This window comes from Echinops telfairi, unplaced genomic scaffold (genome assembly GCF_000313985.2).
Source record: "Echinops telfairi isolate 266 unplaced genomic scaffold, ASM31398v2 ScPeMD7_1713;HRSCAF=2227, whole genome shotgun sequence".
In the NCBI taxonomy this organism is placed as follows: Eukaryota; Metazoa; Chordata; class Mammalia; order Afrosoricida; family Tenrecidae; genus Echinops; species Echinops telfairi.
The window spans coordinates 4,727,530-4,750,117 of record NW_022105611.1 but is presented as its reverse complement, the minus strand read 5'-3'; the positions used below and the strand labels follow the sequence as shown (position 1 = coordinate 4,750,117).

Below are 22,588 nucleotides of genomic sequence, written 5' to 3'. Positions count from 1 at the left end.
ATATAAAATTAACAAAAACTGTACCACCTCACTATGCAAAACAAAATGTGGACCTCTTTCTTCTTCCATCTTCAACTTCTTCATTAGCCTACAAGGGAACAGACACCTGTTGCTGCAGTCAATTCTGACTCTCGGCTATGCTACGCAGGGCAGGGCAGAAAGGCCCCATAGGGTTCCCAAAGCTGATACGTTTAAGAAAACAGACTGCCACATCATTCTCCCCACATCAGCCATGGATTTGACCAAATGACCTTTCAGTTAGCAACATTGACACGTAATCACTGAGAAACCGAGGTTCCTAATCATTAGCCAAAATGCCTATGCTTTTTAAAATCAAATTTCATAAAATCATACCTACACTTGAATATCACCTTGTTCCTGTCAATGTCCCAGATTTATTCTGAACTTCCTTGCGCCTCTGCCACTCTGTGTGGTGTTCTTTAAGTTCAGAGAGCTCTTCTTACCTAGCTTCCACCTACTGAAGCTCACTTTCCAGGATCTCAAGCAGATGCCTCCAAGCGCCGGAAGCCTTTCCTGATATCAAGACCCCTCACTCCCTCTGCAGTACTTCCTGAGCCATTCTGGCCTCAGCATCTGTTCGCACAATAAATAGTTGTCCTAGAGGGGTTGTTGCTACTTAGCAGCCTGAAATCACTTTGAGGTCACTTGCATCTTCATCAAATGCTTACCTACAAAAATGGGTTCTGAAACAATGTTGGTTGGAACGAATTTTTAAAATTCCAAGATGCCTGGCTGAGTCTAGAAGGTGATCAGTTTCACAGAAAACCTGAAGGAATCACAAGGATCTTCTCAGACATTCCTGATACTATTCACAGCTCCCCGTGTGGAAATGCAAAGCTTAGAGGAGCAAGTTGACACAGGATTCCCTCGGTTCGTCAATTTTGTCACAATGAAGAATCACCTAACTCTCTCTCTGTCTTCACCGTGTTTGCTTGTAAACACGAAAATGTTCACAGCGCAACGGTCTTAACAGAACCCTTCAGTAAAACATTCTGGCAATAAAAACCGAATCTTACAGATGGGTGCTATTTATCACAGTAAAACTTATTCTATGTATGTGAATTATTTAAGTGCCCTGAGTTATTATTCTAAAAAATACATTTTATCATGATCTGATGAGCATATTTCATTCATTTATTCAACACATATTCATTAGACGTGTATTGTGTGAGAGGCACTCAGGTAGGCTAGAGATTGAATATGAATATTACGTTACCCCTATTCTCCAGAAATCACAGTCCAGGAGGGAAGAGAGAATTACATAATCATTAAAAACACAAGCTTCAAGTACACTCAATTCCATCTTTTGTCTCACCTAATCCATTATCAATCTGATTCTAAATAATTACCTTTGCCTCTCTTGATCCTATTCCTCATCTTTAGAATGCAGAAAAACTGAGTGATTGTGAGAGTTACACAGGCAAATGCACATAAATACACAAAACAGCACAATGATTGGAATTTAATAAGAGCTGTGTAATTATAGGTAATACTAGTTGCAATTCAAGGCGAAAACATGCTATGACCAGAGAATACAGAACAGACTATACAAATGTGGAAAAACAGGGACCTAATTCTGTCAAGCTCACAGGATGCTTTTCAGAGGGTAAAATGTTGAAAGTAAGCTTTGGAAGATGAGTAGGAATTTTCCAGGTGATGTCACCGAGAAGTGGAAAGATAAGTGCTGTGGATGAAGGACACAAACTCTGAATAATATATTCAGAGATCTACAAGAAGCGCAGTGTGGCTGAGAGAGAAGGCAGATGGGAGAGAAGCCAGAGAGCTGCACAAAATGATCAAGAACCATTCCGAAGAAAAGTCTGGGAATACCGTTCCCTCTTACAAACAGCTCTCTGCCTGTAGTTGTTCAAATACTCTGTGGAAAGTCTACAAAGCTGACATGATAGGGTGACCAGATTTAAAGCGGGACACCATTGACCGTGGGGCGGTCCCCCAAAATCGGGACTGTCCCGCAAAAAGCGGGACGTCTGGTCACCATATACACATGGGGAAAGTTTGGACATCCTTCAACTCTTCTAGGCCATCCATGGAAAACTTGAATTTGGTTAAAGGCTATCATGGATGTTAGTTGCGGTGGGGTGTGACCCAGAGGCCAACAGGAACCAGATCTGGTGACCTGCATCTGAGAGGTCACAGCTGGAAACATTACGGAAAAGTTCTGCTCTACAAGGGAAACTCAAAATAATGTATTCAACGGCTTTATGTATAAGGGATTGAGATAGCAACACAATTCCACCCTTGACCAACGTATATTCTTTACCTGAGTCATTCTTTATCCAACCACTATAGTAAAAATGGTCATGCAAATGCTTAGATTGCTTTCACTAATAACCAGAATTAGATTTCTTATCTTTTCTCAGGGACTAATTGGGCCAAAGTAGAAACAGTGGATTAATTTAGACCAATCAGATGAATATGATGTGACTAAATTTCTGGACATGTTGCTGCATGAAACTCTTTGAAGAAATGCATGAAAACAGTACTATTAGCTCACCAGGACTTAAAATTTAGAAGGAAAAAAAATGAAAACCAAAAAGAAAACTATTGGCTGAGATGACTTACAAAGGGAAAACAATATTGTCCCCATAAGGGAAAATTCATTCAAATCATGAGCCAGTCCTACAATATTCTTTAGCTTGATTCACAGTAAGACTTTCCTAGGACATCTTGGTGTTGAGCAGGAAAGTCCAGCATGTGGGCTGTAGAAGGCCCGTGGAACCATCAATGCCAGCTAACGTCACACACCTCCCCAAAGGGAAGCAGTCCAGTCATCCAATTAGGAAGAAGCTAACTGATGTTTGAGTACATATAGCAAGCTAATTTTTACATTCATAATTTTGTATGGCTTACTAAGGATGGTAGAAATATCCAAATGGCCCTTGGCAGTAAAAAAGGTTCCTTGCACTTAGTCTAGAACATGATACAGAGATTTGGCTTTGCTAATGGTTTCATGACCTATTGCTAACACTCACATTAAACTGTAATAAAATCTCAGGGGTTCTTAGGTATAGCTATGTATTAAGAATTACCTTTAATTTAGTGTGGATCGAACTGACCAGTGAGGATTCCATTCCTTCGGATCATGCAGTTCATGATTGGCGCAGTGTGGTTTTAAGATCTGAGTTTGTAATTCCTTTGTCACAGCATTTTCAGTCTATATCCCCCAATTCTTATGTACCCAAGTGTGTGCATGGCTGCTTCCTGGCAGTCTTGGATAAGCAGCATGATATGTACACCTAACAGAGCAATATGCCAATGATTTGCATGACTCAGCAGATTGAGCTTTATACCAATTATCAGATCGTATTTTGTTTAGGAATATTTCAGATGGAAAGCATTCCTCCTATTCTCACTGCCCCCCTCCCTACTACCCCCCAAACCAGAAGACCAACTTGTTACTTGCCATGCCACTCACGTCAGAATACTGATCTGTCAGATGAATCTCCCTTTTTAACCCTCTTGGATTTAACCACAGGTTAAGGTGAAGCTTTTGTTAACCGGATACCTTTTGCACACCCTATTACATGAGGTCATAGCTAATGTGGAAATACTAACTGGATAGCTACAAACCATCTCAAACTACTTTTATGCATGTTTCATTCAAACAAGAAATCTGGTTTGTTCTTTTTTTTTTTTTTGACAGAAGTGAGGAAGGCATTTAATGGGGAATAGGGGGTCCAATGGAAATAGTTGTCTTTGTTTTGAGGTTACTGGAGGATATAAGCTCTGTCTTGGTACCCTACACTCCCCTACAGTGTCGCCCTAACCCATACGGTTAAGGGAAGCTGATAATCAACTCATCTGAATTCCAGCCTTCAGGGAGGGCAAAGAGAAAATTTCAGCACAAGGCATTTCCTTTTTAATGAAGTAATGTAAAAGCGATATGAGGGCAAGTCAAAAGGTATTGCTACTGGGCTCCAGTTCATACAATCTTGAGTTTATTCCAAACAAAATGAATTTAAACACGTCACTAGAGGCCGGTAGACAAGTTCTCTCAGTAAAACACTCCTCTCCTTAGGGTGCTTTCAAGACATGCTGTTGTTAGGTGTCATGGAACTGATTCCCACTCAGAGCATCCGACGTACAACGAAACAAAACCCTCCCCTGATCAAATTGTTTATGTTTTACACATTGTTGCAGGCCCAAGTGTCAATCCATTTTGCTGAGGTGCATCCTCTTTTTTAGCTGTCCCTCCACTTTACCAAGCATGATATCTTTCTGGAGAGAGTACATCCATAGCACCTGAGATAAAGTATCTCCATCCTTGCTTCCAAGGAGCATTATGACTTTACTTCTCCCAAGGCAGATTTGTTTATTTTTCTGGAAGTCTGTGGTACTTTCAATATTCATTTCTAGCACCATAATTTAGATGCACTGATTCTACTTCAGTCTTCCTTATTCAATGTCCAACTTTAGCATGCATAAAAATACTATGGCTTCCTCCTGACGCACATTAGTCCAAAAAGTGACAACAGCCTGTTCTTCAACACTTCAAAGAGGTTTTGTGCAGATTTACCCAATGACATTGGGTAAATGGCATCATGTGATCTCAGAAGGGATACTCCCCTTAACATGGATGAGGGATACTAGCAAGACATGATCCTTGATAACCCTTTTCTCCGTTTATCATGAAGTTAACTATCGGTTCAGTAGTAATGATTTTGGTTTTCTTTACATTGAATTGTAATCCATGCTGAAATCTGCAACCCTTGCTTTTCACCAGCAAATGGCTCAAGGCAGCCTCCATTTCGGCAAGAAAGGCTGTGCCACCTTCACACACAGGTTCTCAATAACCTTCCTCCAATCGAGACAGAGGGCCAACGGTGGCTTCTAGGGCATCTTCTAGGCCAGGCCAATTCAAAACAGGCAGATATGGTCAAAGGCCAAAGGGGCAGTTTTAGCGACGCAAGGGGAGCATTTCTGGTTGCTTTTCAAAGGACAATCATGTGGAAGACATTTTTTAAAAATCAACAATTGTATTATTAAGTAAAAGGCCAGGAAAGCCATGCAAAGGGAATGTTTTTTTATGTAACCATCAAAGCCATGAACCTGAATATTTTTTTTAATTTCAGCACAGGCTATCCTGTAAGAATTTAATGATAAAACTTTACTTTGTCTACTTCACATTTTGATGATATTAAGTATCTGTGATTTTGTAGCAAAACTTTTTGACCGACCCTCATACTTCAAAAGTTAGCCATCATTTTAAGATAACTGTGTCTGAATAGACTCCACAGCGCTGTACTTGTTTGTTTGTTGTTGTTATCTTAGTGAGTATATATTATTTTTAGAAAAACATTACTTTAATGTGTGATTCAATTTTTAATATTAATATGTTACATCTCAAACTAAACACAGCACTAAAAGTATAAATTGATGAACATATACCACTCATGTAAAATCTGTCATTCTTGTTAAAGCAGTTTTGAGGTGAACAAATGAGATTATATCCCTATGAATTTACATGCTCACACCCTCTTTCACATTATGTTTTAGAGAAAGTGATGAAGCATTGACTTTGGTTGACTCAACAAAGACAAACATAGTTAGGTGAACTATCACCTAACTAAGAAGAAGGAAATGTGATAAGAGATCAGTGTATTGCCAGTTATCACACTGAGATCAGTGTATTGCTAGTTATCTAATGCATAGTAACTATCCGTTGCTATGTTTGATGAGATGGCATGGATTATGTAATGAAGGTAATGTAATGAAGGTAAACAAAGTCAACTTGACAAGAACAACAACATGTAAATGGAACTGTAATATTTTTCTCTTGCTTTTCTATAGGATGGTTTAACTCAATTTAACATCTGTCATGTAGCAAAGGCTTCATTGATAAAATGCCATCTCAATAAGCAGATGGGTGAGGGAGAGCAAGATAGGCTGATTACTGGTATAAATGACATTACAGGCAATGGGAGAAGTCCTTAGATGGTACAATCAGTGTTGTGCTTGGCTACTAAACAACACGCTAGAGGTTTGAGTGTTTTCAGAGACAAGCAACCTTGAAGAAAGGCCTGCAAAATCCGTCGGAGTCAATTCAATGATAACTAGTTAGGCAGAGAATGAGCCCTTGCAAATGACCTAATGTAATTTTATGCTAGGAGTTTCTGAGGAAGAACAAGGAGATCATTTGCCTAGAGAAAAACTAGTATGTGGGGGGATAATAGAAGCAGAGAAATAGTAAGAGAAGGTGATGGCCACTGTACCTTTACTCTAAGTTTGAGACCTAGTGAAAGATTGTGAACAAAGCAAAGATACTTCCAATCCCCAAGGAAGAGATGTCAATATTTGATTAATCTTGAATTTCCAGTCACTTTGCATTTGAGGAATTTCCCATCATTTTGCATTTGATAGAACCTGACAGACAGTGGATAGTGTATATCTGAAAGTAAATGTCCTGTGGAATTGTGCTCAGTGTAAACAGTAAGACAAAATGGATTTCTATAAAGTGAGCTGCTATTTCTGATTACATAGATCATGGGAAAATATACTAAGGGAAGTTGGATAATTTAATAGAAAGATACTGTCATTCTCCTGATATTGATAAGGAAACTGGATTTTATAGAAATGAGGCAAATAAAGGGCTCACTGCTAATAACTGGTAGATTTTGGATTTAAACTCAATTATGTTAGACTTTGGGGCATTAGAATAATTTCTAAATTACTTCATTGAGCCTTTGATTTGTAGTTTCTCAAGGTCCTGTGGATCCGAGTGTAAATTACTTTAGGAATCACCTAAATAAAGAAATAAAAATCAAGGCAAGATAAATCTTGGACCTTTGACTGGAGGTTGGTAGTGTAAAATAATAACACCAACCTTATACATCATCTATGAATGAACTATTTGGGAATATTACTCTTAGAATTCAAGATAACAGATAAAATAATACGTCCAGTTTATAAACTATAAGCTTCACCCAGACTTTACTTTCTGTTTAAGTCAAAAGAACACAGCCAACTTGTCCTTAGAGTGAAATGTTACAGCATTAAAAAAAAACACTTTGCTTGTAAGGTGATGGCCACTGTACCAAAAAGATACAGGATACAGCAGCCAAGAATTGAGGCTGCCATTTGCAACTGTGCCAGGGTCAAAGTCACTGTCTGTCCTTGGGCCATTCATTCAATTGCTTTGAGACCCTTTTTTTCCTTATAGATATATTGAATCCTTGCTACTTATTCATATTTTCTTTTAGATCCTTGAGATAATTTGTAATGTAGTTAGAGGTATTGACAAAATATTATCACCTCCTCTCTTCCCATTTAACCCATTTCTTTTCCTAGCCCCCAAACTCCAAGAACCATTACACTTGCTAAACATTTTCTATTACCCTTTCTCAGTTACTCATAATTTGGTCATCTGGACTTCTCTATTCAACTAATTTTAATAGTGGTATTCATTGTATGTATGTGCCTTATTTATCTAAAATATCTAGCAGATCCCTGTAGGGAGAGTTAAGGTCACATACATATTTACGTTTATACCAAAAGACTAGTGAAATATTGTGTAAGAAACAATGGTTGGCTGAGTATATACTGATGAGAAGGTATCAATCAAGAAATCAAGCAACATATTGCATTGGGCACATATTCTGCACAACACCTGTTTAAAGCAAACGTCCCACCTTAAAGAAAATCCCAGACAACCAGAAACCTAATCCAACTAATAGAATTATTCAGTAAAGCAATGGGATAAAGTAAGAGGTTACAAGATCAACATACAAAAATCAGACTACTCTAACAGAAGGGAAAATAATACAATTTAAATAACCATGAAAAGATGGAATTATTAGGAATAAACCTAATTAAAGATTCAAAAGCTCTACTAATGAAAAGTAAACAACAAAACATTGCTATAAAGAATGAAAAACACTATATAAATGGAAAAATATTCCATGCTCAAGGAAAGAAATACTTACATTATTAAAACGTCAACACCACACAAATGACTTATTGCTACAATGTACTCTTAATCAACATTTCATATGGTGTAATAAAATTATTCACCGACTTTACAAGGAAGGGAAGGAGACCCCAGATAAGCAAAGCGCCTGTGATAGATTGTGTTTCAACTTGGCTGGTAAGAATTCTCACAATCCATACATATATCAATTGTGTAAAGCACATATGCACATTCATTGCCCTCATCATTCTCAAAACATTTCCTCTCCACTTAAGCCCCCAACATTAGGTCCTCATTTTTCCCCTACATCCCCCATTCCCCCTCCCTGATGAGCCCTTGATAGTTTATAAATTGTTATTTTGTCATATCTTGCCCTGTCCGAATTCTCCCTTCACCCACTTTTCTGTTGTCCGTCCCCCAGGGAGGAGGTCACATATAGTTCCTTGTAACCGGTTCCCTTTTTCCTACCCACTCTCCCTCTACCCTCCCTGTTTCGCCACTCACACCACTGGTCTTGTAGGGCTCATCCACCCTGGATTCTCTGTATTTCCAGTTCCTATCTGTACCAGTGTACATCCTCTGGTCTAGCCAGACTTGCAAGGTAGAATCCGTGTCATGATAGTGGGGGCGGGGAAGAAACATTTAGGAACTAGAGGAAAGTTGTATTTTTCATCGTTGCTACATCGCACCCTGACTGGCTCATCTCCTCCCCGAGACCTCTCTGCAAGAGGGTCTCCAGTGGCCTACTAATGGGCTTTGGGTCTCCACTCGGCACTCCCCCATCATTCACGATGGTAAGATTTTTTGTTCTGATGATGCCTTATACCTGATCCCTTCGACACCTAGTGATTGCATAGGCTGGTGTGCTTCTTCCATGTGGGCTTTGTTGTGTATGGATTATGATAAGAGTTGTATGAGCCCCTAATAAAATGAATTTAAAAAAATGAAAAAAAAATCAGTGACCCAATAAAATTCCTGTCTACTCAAAAAAAAAAAGAAAAGAAAAGAAAAGAATGATGGCAACCTATGTACAAATGCGCTTGATACATTGGATGTATGGATTGTAATAAGAGCTATAAGAGCCTCCAATAAAATGATTTATTAAAAAAAAAAAGAATTCTCAGTGGTTTGGCAGCTAGGTCTTGAAATCCTCCATTAAATAACCTAACAGAGTGTAATAAACTACACAGTGAGACTGCCCGTTACCGACCAATCAGCTGTAAGGAGTAGGGTAGAATTCTATTGCCTTACTCAGAGCACAGTCCTGATAAAATCTCCTGAGGAATGCGGCTTGCTTCCTATATAAGCAGAAGCTGTACAGACTCAACCTCTGATTTGGGGGCTTTTGCTATTGGCCTGTCACATTGCCTGCCAATCTTGGGAGCCATAGCAGCCTTCCAGGTAATTCTCCAACTTTACATTCATTAAACTCTGCAGTCACAAACATGACCTGCTGTCCTTGTATTAGTCTCCCACTGCATCCACCAGTCTTCCTACTTTGCTTTGCTTTCTACTTCATTTTCTCATCTCTTGGTTCATCAGTTCCTGCAGCTACACCGGTCAGGAGGAGCCTCTGTCTTAGCAACTGACCCATTGAGTTGAAATGGATTGGATTCACCCGCATTTACAAATGTATGGGATATTTTCTTAATATAAATTTCTCTCTCTCCCTTCAGTTAAATAAGACTGGACTTGCTTCTGTAGAAAAAACAGTCTAACACAGCTACATGGGTGGAGGTCTTATACTAGCAATTTTATAACCTACTATACAGTCATGGTAGTCTAAACAGTTTGTCATTGATATATTGAGAGGCATATCTAGCAGTGAAACAGAACTGGAAACCCACAAGTAAATTCATCCATCTATGGACAGATCATCTTTGACAGAGAGCTGTTATTGTTATGTGCCAAAAAGTTGGCTCTGATCCACAGTGACAATATTCACAACAAAATGAAATATTATTTGGTCCTGCACCATCTCACCATAATACAGTGTGAGGGTACCCCCCGCCCCCAAATGAATTTTTTCTTCAAAACTATGTGTATTAGTCTGGTAGACTAGAGAAACAAATTCATAGATGCTAATATGTGTATAAGAAAGAGCTTTATATACAAGAGCAATTGAGTATTGAGAAAACATGCCAGCCCAGTCAAGACCAAGTCCATAAGTTGGATGTTAGCCCATATGTCCAATACCAATCTATGAAGTCCTCTTCAGACTCAAGCAGCACGTGCAATGACGCTGAATGCAGGAAGATCACAGGTCAGTGGTGGAAAGTCTTGTGGATCCAGAGGCGGTAGAAGCATCTCAGTGCTGGCAGGGGTCTCCATGTGTCTCCTTCAGCTCCAGGGTTCGGGCTGCATCAGGGTAGCTCCATCAGGCTCCTCGTCAGTCATGTCTTGCAGTGAGTGAGCCTGTGTCCCGTCTCCAAAACTGCAGTTCCATTCTTGGAAACATTTTTCAAACTCATCTGTTTGGATGACTGACAGCACCTCCCTTGTTTTTTTTTCCTTTATCTCTTCTATGTCATCAGATCACTGTCCTTCCATGTCTCCCTCTTGATTCACGGAAACAATAAGAAGTTGCAAGAGGTGAGGTCAGGTGAGTAAGGTGCATGAGGCAAGAGAGGCGTGCCATATTCTGCCCCAAACTGGCACACTGAGATGGCTGCATAAGCAGGTACATTGTCATTGTGGCAAAACCAGTCCCCTGCCTGCCACAAATCAGGCCTTTTTTGCCTTGCACTCTCATACTATCTTTTCAGAAGCTCTAAATAGAAAGCTTGATTAACAGTCTGAGCTGGAACAAACTTCAAATGCACTAGGAGTCAACATTTTCATCTTTTCAGGAAGTTGACCAAAGTCCAGGACAAAAAATGTCAATAGACATTTCACCTTTTAGAAATGAGAAAACCGACATTTCACCTTTCAGAAATGAGAAAACCGCTCGAACATTTTCCCCCATAGTGTTCTCCTTCTAAGCTGTGTTCAACATCGCAACAGTTGCTGTGGCCTTTTTCTAGGCAGGAAACGACATTTCACAGCCCCACGCTGTGCTCTTAAATTGGTCATCACACAAAAAATGACGTCTGAGCAACACTGCTTTTACAAAACAATTCACGGTGACCAGACAGAACCTTCCTAGGTGATGTCACTGGGTGCACTAACTCAGAGAGTAAGTTGCTCCATGCTCGCCTTGTGGGAAAACCGCATACTTCAAAAGCTCCACCCAGCATAGCATTTTCTGGATCTTCGTGGATATATATCCATCAACCAAAGTCAGAAACAACAAGCAAATGTGAGGAGTGGAGATTATATTAGGGTCTTAAATACAGTGTTTATGAACCTGTGCAATGGTGCAAACACTATTATATAAAGAGGTATGCACACCCATTTCATCACAGCATTGTTTATGATAGGCACAAAACAGAAATGACCTAAGTACCTATCAACCAATGAATGAATAAACAAATCATGTTACATACACAAAATGAAATACTAAGCACTATTAAAGAATAATGATAAGTCAGCAAAACACCTCACAATATAAATAAACCTAAGGGTTTTTTTAATTAGTGAAATTAGTCCATCATAAAAGGTTAAATATCATTAAATTTCCAAAAAATCCAGAAAATATTTATAAAGAGGAAAAAAAATTCTTTGGAAATTCCCAATGAGAGAAGGAAAGGAAGGGTAAGTCATTCACTAGAAGGCACACATGCATTAACTTCGGCTAAGGAAAAGGCAATATGCAATAACTACAAAGTCAATCCAAGCTTCTTCTAAGAGTCACACGGACTGAGACTCAAGATCTGATTCCTGGGGACACTCACGTCAACAGACATAACATAGTTCACAGGTACATGCATGCTATTTTGGAGATTAGTAACCAGCGTCATTGAAGTATGTGAGTTGCCATCTATGGGGGAAACTATTGGTCTCTCCCTTTGGGAACAACGATTGAAAATAGTCAAAATAGTAAGGAAACAATTAGTCCAATGGATCTAATTAGTTTAAATGGATCTAACAATTAGTTTAAATGGATCATATGAATCTCAGCCTCCCTGACCTTGAAACCAGAAAAACTAGATAGACCCTAACTACCACCGTCTCCCTCTCTAACAGGAATCACAATAGGCAGTGCTGAATAGAGTAGGAGAGAAATGTGCACTGAAACTCAACATAATAAAACAGACGAGGCTTACTGGCCTGGTACAGACTGGAGAAACCCTTGGTGTTGTGGCCCTTAGACACTTTTCAGGTATGTAACGGGAATCACTCCCATGGCTCAAATTTTAGCCAAATAAATAACAAATATAAAAGGTGGATAATAACACCAAGGAAGCACACTGTTCTCAGAAAAATCAACCATACTGGATCCCAAGGACATACTGTCCCAAGGACAGAGCTTAGGAAGCATGGAGGATTTTGAAAGGACAAACAGAAGTTGGAAGAGAGCTGTTGCATTGTAAGGATTGCAATCAATGACACAAACCAAACACGTATGCGTGTTTCAATGCAAACATATTTAATCCATAACATTTTGCCCAAGTTATAATAAAAAGCAAATGTTTTGAGAATGATGATGGCAACAAATGTACAAATGTGCTTGACACAATGGATGGATGGATTGTGATAAGAGTTGTATGAGCCCCCAATAAAATGATTAAACAAAAGAGCTGTATCAGTACCCCCCAAAAAAGATTTTTTTAAGTGTTAAAAAAAATATGCCATATCAAACTGAACACAGAAACAGGGACACAATACTCTTCTATGAAGTGAGAGATTTAACAGATTTGGGCAGGGAGGGGGGGAATATAAACTAATGCTCCCATTCCCATTAATTTTTTGGTCATAAAATATTTTCTATACAAATGCTATGTCAACTTAAAAAGAAAAAAGAAAAGTGGAAAAGAGAGACAGGAGAGAAGTTATGAGATAACTCAATAAGACTTCTCAAACTCCAGCCAGACTGGAAGGAAGACAAGAGAGAGGGAGGGAAGAAAGAATATAAATTACCAATAGAAGAATAGAAAAAAATCACTATAAACTCTCACAGATATTCAAAGAATATCGCAGAAAAATAGAAGCAACTTTTTGCCTATATATATGTCCAATATTGGAGTGGTATTTGTTTATATTGTTTATACTCTACCTTTTTTGATGACATATTATAGATTATTAGTACATACGGAACCACAGATAGACTTGGTAAAGGTGAGTATTCATAACCAACTTACAAAGCAAGATAGGATAATTGGTGATACTCAGGGATTATCTTTATGATAAGAAGAATTTGTGGTATGTGTAAGTGAAAGGGAGCAAAAGTAGTTTACTTTTCTCTCGTAGTATAAAATCCATGACTTTTATGTGTGTATATTCTGGCCAATAAATGAAGCTGGCACTTCTCCTTTGTTAAAACCAGCTGGGAGCATTCCGTTAAGTCATGGCACTAGGACAAGTTCAAGCTTGATCCCTAGTGTTCACAGGCATGTACTCTTCACTTATTACTCATTTTCACTTGGTTTCTAAAGCAGGCAAGTTATGGGATTTCAATCAGAGGATATTTTATGGAAGAAATTGGTTACATAGTAATGGAAATTTTGAAAAGCCACACAAGATCAATTTCTCAAAAGATACAAATGATCAAAATTTACTCAAAGCTATATAGATAACCTAAATAGTCCTATGTCTATTAAATGTTAACAGAGGGACACCACGACTATTCATGGGGTTTGAAGGATAACAGGAGAAGTCCAGAAACTAAGGCTCTGTTTTGATGGCTCCCCAGTGAGAACTGAGCTATGTGAAAATGAGTCAACTGTCAGAGGCCAGAGGCAAAAGGAATATAACAATTCTGGAAGATCCCAACAAGGCAGATAGGGAGAGAAGGAATATCCTACTTACCTGACGACAAGCTGACTGGTGAAGAAAGAGGGATGGATCTAAATCAGTAAATGACTAACATGACAGGGATGACCGGCCGTTAGCTTTCCACTGTGTTGAACTTTGAAAGTTATGGGAAGTTAGTTGTTAAAAATAGAGCAACGGGATAGAAAACTTTGCCTCTGACAAGGTAGGGAAGTCATCACATCAACACAATGTTTTATATGAAAAATAAGTAAGTTCATGTCTTGTTAAATACATAATATTGAGCATCTGATACAATATTTTAATATATTCCAATTGATAGTATATGCTATAATTAGGCTCAAGTTAATAGAAAGAAGGCGATGAGAGATCGGATTATAAAGAGATAAGGTTTTTAAATGGTAGGAAGACTATGTTGCATAACTCAATTTATGTAAAAATGCCTAGAATAGGCAAGTGTATCTAGACCCAGAAAGCAGGTGATAATTTCCAGTGGCTGAGACTACCGGTGTTTTGGACGACTACCGGTGAAGAAAATGTTCTGAAATTAGGTAACAGTGATAGTGGCATAATTGTGAATTTACTGAAAAACATGGAATTGTACACTTAAACTTTAAAAAGAAAAAGGCAGGGTAAAGATAATGAAAGGACTTATGAGAGGAAGCTTGAAAAGTTCATAGAAAATGGAATGCAAACATCATAGAATTTTCCCATGAATTTTTGCAACTCCCTCATACCCTACACCAATAAATTTTGAATTCCTTATCTAGGTCTCACCATTGACAGGGCTTTTTGGAGAATGGAACAGTCAAATAAGGGCACACTTCTTGGGATAAAATAAGGACAGATGTGCAGCATGGTTGCATCCTTTCACCACACTTACTCAATCTGTATTCTGAGTCAGTAGTCAAGGCACCCGGACTGCATGAAGAGTAATGCAGCCGCGTGTTGGGGGAAGGCACATAAGCAGCCTGCAACAGCAGAGGGTCCAACCATGCTTCTTAAAGAGGGAGACTTAAAGCACTTACAGAGGAAAGTCAAAGACTAAGCCTTTTATAGGCATTAGATCTCAACATAAAAAATTCCCAAACTGAACTAAGAAACATTATCACTATAAAGATAGATAATGAACATTGTCAAGGATTTCATTGTATTTGAATGCACATTCAACTCCAATAGAAACAGCCATTAAGTTCCCGGCGGGGGTTGGGGGTGAGGCTGGGTTATGGTATGAGAGGGTGGATAATGGGGAGTTGCTGTCAGAGTACAAGAAGGAAGAAATTGTTTTGATAAAGATTGTAGTTATGATTTTACCACACTGTTTGATATGACTGAATAGTATGATGTCTGGATTATGTCCTAATAAAATAGGGAAAAAATAGCTATTAAGATTCAAGCAATATATTACAGTGAGCAAATCTGCTGCAAAAGACCTAGCTAATGAAAGGGCTAAAAAGTGAAAATGCCACTTTGAAGACTTAGTTGTACCTGACCCAAGCCATGGGATTTTCAATCATGTCTTATGCATTCAATGGACAATGAATAATTGTTGCATTTGAATTACCGGTATAGTGTTGGTAAAGAATACTGAATATATCATTGTCTACAAAAGAGAGAATCAATCTTTCTTGGAAGATGTATAACTACAATGCTTCTTAGAAGGGAGAGGGAGAGACTTCATCTAACATACTATGGGTCTGTTATCAGGACGGAGCAGTCCCTGAAGAAGAATAACATGCTAGGAACATTAGAGGGTTAGCAAAGAGAGGGACATCTCCCAAGGAGATGGACTGGCACAGTGGTTGTAACAGAGGGCTCAAGCACACAATGATTGTGAAAATGTTACACCTCAGTGACCCCTTCTGTTGCTGCTACGGCTCAAAACAGACTTGATGGCACCTGACAACAAGAGATACATTTTTTTTTTAAATCTCCAGCATCAGTGTGGAGTACTTAAATACAATCAGAGACATTTCTAAGAACAAGGCAGTTGATTATACCTGGTAGGAGACAATGAGAGGCTCAACTAGGGCCATAGCAATGAATATAGAAAGAAGGCAATAGCTGAGCAGGGGATGGGTACTCAATAGATAATACAATGAGAGATTTTGGTCATTTAAATCTTCCCTTCATTCACTGCAGGCTCTGGAACATGATCTGAAAGACTTTTAACTTTTCTTCAAGTTTTAGTACTAAGAAAATAAAATGCTAGGGTAGCAAGTTCCAGGAGATACTACCGAAGCTTGCAGATACTGCTGATTCACAGCCTGAACTGAAATTCTGTGGGTGTTTTTAGATGGCAAATTTCACAGGGCCGGGACAACTTTTTTCAATTACCTTCTCTATGAAGCTCCACGTGGTGTCCCCTGTGGAATGCAACTAAGTTAATTTCCCCATCAAGAGAACATCTTCATGTCAGTGATTGCTTTACCAGGAACAATCAGCAATCATCTGGAGTACCCGTTAAGAAAAGGCTTCTGGCTACTAACAGAATAGATTACAACCATGAGCTAAGATTACTTTCAACTACTGTCTTACTAATCAAAGAATGGGATGTGGAGTACTGATGTGAACAGCTTCATCAAGACTCAGGCATTTGTGCTCCTCTGTCTGCTAATTGATTTTAAATGGCTCCCTCTAAACATAAGACCATCATGCACACAGAAGAATAAGTTGATGTTAAAAGATGAAGGATCGAAGTACTCCTTTCAAGGTTCCATCTGAAAGTTGACGGTTCCATGTGTCAAAGGACACTGAACCTGACATATATGGCTTTATGTACCTTTCCACCCATTGTCTTCAAGTATTTTAATATAAACTCTCATCCAGAAACTTGATCTCCCATGAACATAACTGGCATACTCATACTGCCCTCTACTTTTAATATCTGGTGAAAGCAAAATATTTTCTGGCTTTCCTCATTAATATTAATTTTTATAGTCTTAAGTAGATATCATCTCTTGTAGGAAAGCATTCCTAATAGTCCTCTGTGCCTGATATAAATTCGGTGACCTTATCCTCATCACATCGTACACATAAGTGCATCCAGGTGGTCTCATACTGTAGGACATGATATCAGAGGAGACCAGTCCCTGAAGAAGGACCTCCTGGCTGGTAAAGTGGGGGGCAGTGACAGAGAAGAAGGCCCATGACCAGATTGACACAGTGGCTCCAACAATGGGCTCGGACTTAAGAACAATGTTGAGGATGGGCCAGGTCCAAGTAGTGTTTCTCAGTTTTGCACTGGGTCATTATGAGTTGTAACCGACTCCATGGCGCCTAACAATAACAACAATACTCTGGGGAAATATTAGTTTAGAAAATTTTAGTAGTTTGTATATGTTGAATTACCTATAGTAACAAATATAGCACTAAAAGACAAAGAAAACTTCTTTCCATCCACATTAATAGTCCAAAGCAGGTGGCTGTGTTCACATAGTGTAATTCAGAGGAAATGTTCCCCCAACACACACACACACACACACACACACACACACACACACACTTCTTCTATTGGCCTTTTCTTCCTGTAACTTTTTGTTGACATCTGAACCAAACAAGCAGAGTGGAAAGAGGGAGAGAAAGAAGCACAGCTTTTCCTTAAGAAGTTTGGCCCCAAAATGACATACATTATTTCCATTTCATTCCCTCTGTTAACATTCCATCCGTTCAGCCCATTTAGTTACAAAGGAAGCTACCAAATAAAACCTGACTGGGTACGTAAGGACACAATCTTTACATTATTTAAAGCATTCAAAGTCAAGTGGGGGAAAGCTCTCCAAAGTGACTGTTCCATATCTTCAAAATATCAAGTTCACAAAACAAAACAAAACATCAAGAATTCATCTAGATAAAATCTAGATGAAAAGATAATAAGAAATATGACACTGAATGGAAGGTATCACGCTAGAATGGTTCCTTGTCCTACAGCAGGCATAACAGGTACATCTGTGAAAAACTCGATAGGTCTATGGATCAATTGATAATATTAGGTCAATGCTTACTTCCTTACTTCCTAATTCTGATGGATATACTGTGGCTAAGTGGGGAAATGCTTTTTGTAGATAGAAGATTTATATTAGAAACTTACATAGTATGGAAACCAGAATAATAGCATCTCAAAAATATCTAGTTCTGATAACTGACGTGAAATGAAGATGTCACCTTACATACAAACAGTCTATGCATATATAATTAAATTAAGGATTTGGAGATGGGAATCATTTTAGATTACCCAGATGGGTCTTCAATGTCCCTTTAGAACTGTCCTTATACAAGAGAAAAGATTGACATATAGACAGCACAGAAAAAGCAGAAGGTGATGTGAAGATGGAGACAGAGATTAAAATAATGTGGCAACAAGCCAAGGAATGCTAATAGTCTCTGTAAATGGAGGAGGCAAGGAACTAGTCAACCTAGAGCAGCGGTTCTCAATCTGTGGGTCCAGGACCCCTTTGGGGGTTGAACGACCCTTTCACAAGGGCCGCCTGATTCATAACAGTAGCAAAATCGCAGTTATGAAATAGCAACAAAAATAATTTTATGTTTAGGGGTCACCACAACATAAGGAACTGCATTAAAGGGTCACAGCATTAAGAAGGTTGAGAACCACTGACCTAGAGCATTCAGTGGGAATGATGACCTTTCAACCCTGCAAGATTGTTTTCTGGACTCCATCATATCTGTGAGAAGCCAGAAACCACTGAATTTGTGTGTGTGGTTTGCTTCTTTCTTTCTTTTGTTTTGTTTATAACAGTCACAGAAAGTACTGCAAGAGATAACACTATCATACCTAGAAGGTCTTCCACTTTTTCAGAATAAGAGAATTGTCGATATTGGAATCTGGGTAAAGGGCATACAAGTTCTCTGTAGTTACTTTTACCATTTTCATATAAGTTTAAATTATTTCAAAATAAAATGCTTTAAAATTAGAGAAATAAGTGACAGGCGCACAAGAAGCATGAAATCTAGAGGAATATCAAAGGTTTCCAGAGAAACTCTGACGTCTAAGTTTTGCATTTGATCCTTAGTACGCTGACTTTTATCTCAAAGCACTTCACTTCCTATTTTAATGTGGCTACTTGGATTTTGTTTTATTTAATTTGTACTGCTGTCCTCCATTTGTCTTCCAGATTTAAGAAGTGTCATAAAAGAGGAAAAAGAATTATGTCAGTTGAGCCTATCTGATAATCATATTTTTAATCTCTTTATCTGTGTTAGCTACAAGTGACTATTCTTTTTCCCAGCCTCTTGAGAAAATAGTAGTATGAACAAAAGCCTGAAAATGTATGCTGAGCTGGCTATAAACTATTTTGAAAATGTGCATACTTATCTACCTTCCCTTTTAATATCCATATCTATACTTAAAGAGCCCCAATACAGTGTTTTAAATAAATGCTCAGCTGAGAAGGCAGCCACCATGAAGAAGGTGGCTGCAAAGGATGTCCAAGTTAGTTTTGAAGATCAGTAAATGACCAGATGTGCCCAATACATGAAGAGAATCACCGAGCAGAAGGAAGAGATCAAAGTAAAAAGAAACGACTCCAAAACCTTGAAGACACTTGTGATGTCATCCTGTTGGCAGACAATTGGCTGATTATTCTGCACCAGGTCAGTGATGTTTTCATCAGCCACTTCCAAGAGGAACCTCAGGAAATGTTAGAAGACACAGAGAAAAATTTGCAAGAGGAAATCGATGCCTTAGAATCCTGAGTGGAGTCCATTCAGCAGATACTAGTTGATTTGAATATGCAAACTAACTAACTAGCTGAATATGCAAACTAACTAACTAACTAGCTGATATGCAAAGTTTGGCAGCAACATAGTAAACCATGAAACTGAGAGAAGTTAAAAGTTGCATAATACTTTTAAAAAATTTGTTTAATAAATTTGGATATTGTTTAAAACGGCAACTTCCCTCCTTCAAGTGATAATGGAAAGCAAAGCTTTGTTTTTAATTTTCATGTATTTAATGGAAACCTGCCTATTGTCACGTCTTGCCTATTTAGTATTTGTCTATGCATTTTGCATAACAATTATAGTAAGTCTAGGGGCTGTACATCATTCAAATCAGTTAAACAATAAAAAAAGTGTTTAATACATGTTTGTAGGAATAGTGAATGCATTCAGGAATCAATTAATCTGATATTTCAATGTCATAGTAAACTTCTGTAAATACCATTTTGCATTAGTGCACACTGCAACCCCACTTCCACCTCCCTAATCCTCACTGCCCTCAGGTTACTCATTGTCAACAAGGTGATTCCATCTCACAACCAACCTAAGAAACAGAGTAGAGCTTTCCTGGTGGGCTTTTGGGAATGTAAATCTTCATGGAAGTGGAAAGCCCCTTTTCCCATAGAGAGGATAGTGAGTTTGAACCACTAATTTTGTAGTTAGCAGGCCAAGTTGTAGCCATTATGCTACAGGTGCATATGCCCCTAGAGCTTTGGAATAATTCAAAGATCATCGGTATTTCAGAATACATTGTAACCTAAGCCATGTTTTGTTGCTTGGTTAAAAAAAATGTTTTATATATATCATGATGATTTGTGTCTGGGTTACCTCTTCTATGTCTATTATTATATTAGGTTAAAATTACATCAGTGTTTGCCAGAATTGTTGCAATACTCAATTCTCTCTCAGTTCTTCCATTATAGTTCACCCTATTGAATAGGATAATTGGACACACAAAAATTAAAAAATAGAAAATAAAAAAATTTTAAACTATTAGGTGTAAAAGTGATTCTTAAGGAATATGCAACAAATATTCTGAAAGTCCTGTTTTAAATAACTAAATGGATGGGAATATCAAACATGGTGTGGGGAGTGAACTGAGAAACAATATGATTAATGACATTGATGAATAATGTTTTAAGAGTTAGACACCCTATTCAGAGGGCTATGGATAATTGAAAATTCAAGTCTTAAAAAAAGAGGAGGTAGAATATGAGGTATACACTTTAGAGGCTTCCGTTTATAAGTGATTGCCTTGAACCAGACAACCTGGTTCAAAGTAGCCATGTAAAGCATGAAGGAAAGAACTAAGATTGAAATCTGAAGATCTCCAGAGCCTGATGATCGGAAAAGAAATAAAGGAGAATGTATAAAAATTAATTTTAAAAAGCTACCCTTTATCACTGTATGAAAGGCACCATGCCAAGTATTCCTGTACAAATCTGCTGTATGTGCAGATGAGAAATTTAGTGTGTGCGTGAGCAGACCATGCTCCATCGTTTGTAAGCAGAAAACTATTATTCTACTCAGATTGGACTGACTCCTGATGATAATGCAACTTCAAACCTAGTTGACTGAGATGGTTAAAGTTCATTATGCCAACCTGGTCGATAAACACATGTGAGGTCATTGAAGGGCGGAGGAGTAAGTGCCTGGGGAGCCTCACCTTTCGAGTTCTCGGGTCTCTTGCTTTCTGATGGTTGGACCAGGGTGCAGCTGCCTGAGCCAGTTCCCTGCTTCAGCTGGCAAGGCTCACTTCCTGCAAGACATCCTCAAGGAGAAGTTGCATGAACCTACCCAGATGCAGCCCTGGGAGCTGGAGCAGCCGTGTGGACACCCCTGCCAGTGCTGAGATGCTTACACTTCACTGATTCGGCATTCCTCCTGCAGTCGGTGTCATTGTGTGTGTTTTGTGAGATGGAGGAGGGCTTTGTGGATTGGTGTCGAACATATGGATTAATGTTGGGCTTTTGGGCTTGGGCAGCACTGGGTTGGGATGTTTTCTTGATGTGCACTTACCCTTTATATAAAACTCTCTCTTATACATGAGTTTCTGTGGATTTGTTTCTCTAAAGTACCCAGACTAACACAGTGACAATACAAGTTGCTACACCTAGTTCTTTAATGGCAACATATCAATCACTCTCAGATGAGAGAAACAGTTAGGCATTAAACATATACATAGGCCTCAGTGTGAGTAAAAACTACACACAGAGAGAAATGTAGAGGTAATGAAACTGGGGCTCAAAATTTTAGGGACCCCGAAATCACCTACTTCAATTTCTATCTTAAAGAGTAAAGTTGTATGAAAACCATTTCATGAGAATCCTGATCTCAGCCTGAACACCTTCAGAAGTAGCAAATAGAGCACCGGGCCAAAAAACAAAAACAAAAAAAACATTTAATTTTTTAGACAGTCATCTCTGATTTTAGTTTTAATTCCCTTCTGAGCTTCCCTCTCACTTAGTCTCAATTTTACATAAGTTTTAATATATTCATTTTCTTTAATCAGTCAACATCTGCAGACACTCATGTATGTATGTGAAATTGCAATTACCTAGAAATCAATTCTATTTACCTCTTCATATGCTTGAAATCAATAATCATTATCTGGGATCATTTCACTTAAAGTGTCATTAAATTTACCAAATTGACTAATCAGATAGGTGGAACCCACATAACAGATAAGCAATATCACAAACACGTCTGTTCAGACTGCAACCTGAATAATCACATACAAGTGTAAATCCAATTCCAGGCTGCAATTCCCTGTCCCAGTAGAAGCTTAACAAGTGAAAACTACTCTTTATCAAGTCAGGTCTGACCCTATTCAGAAGCAGGGTGATACTTGTTTCTTCCGGCGAGCACCGAGTGAGTCCAAATTGCTTTGTTCAACAGCCTTAATTTGGCCACCACACAACCAGAGTTTCTCAGTGGAAATTAGGCACATTACATTCTAGAAACATGTTATTGATGTTACATAAACACTGTAGTGCATACTATGACAGTTCCCCATTTATATGTAAACGAAGG

The 22,588-nt window shown here is 38.5% G+C and overlaps 1 protein-coding gene and 1 pseudogene across 1 annotated transcript in view; one reads left to right on the top strand and one right to left on the bottom strand.

Annotated features, from left to right (window-relative positions):
* Positions 1 to 22,588, bottom strand: part of GRM5 (glutamate metabotropic receptor 5) — a 492,030-nt gene that overhangs the window by 395,765 nt on the left and 73,677 nt on the right. The gene's annotated exons all lie outside the window — the stretch shown is intronic.
* Positions 19,086 to 19,670, top strand: LOC105979161 (annotated as a pseudogene).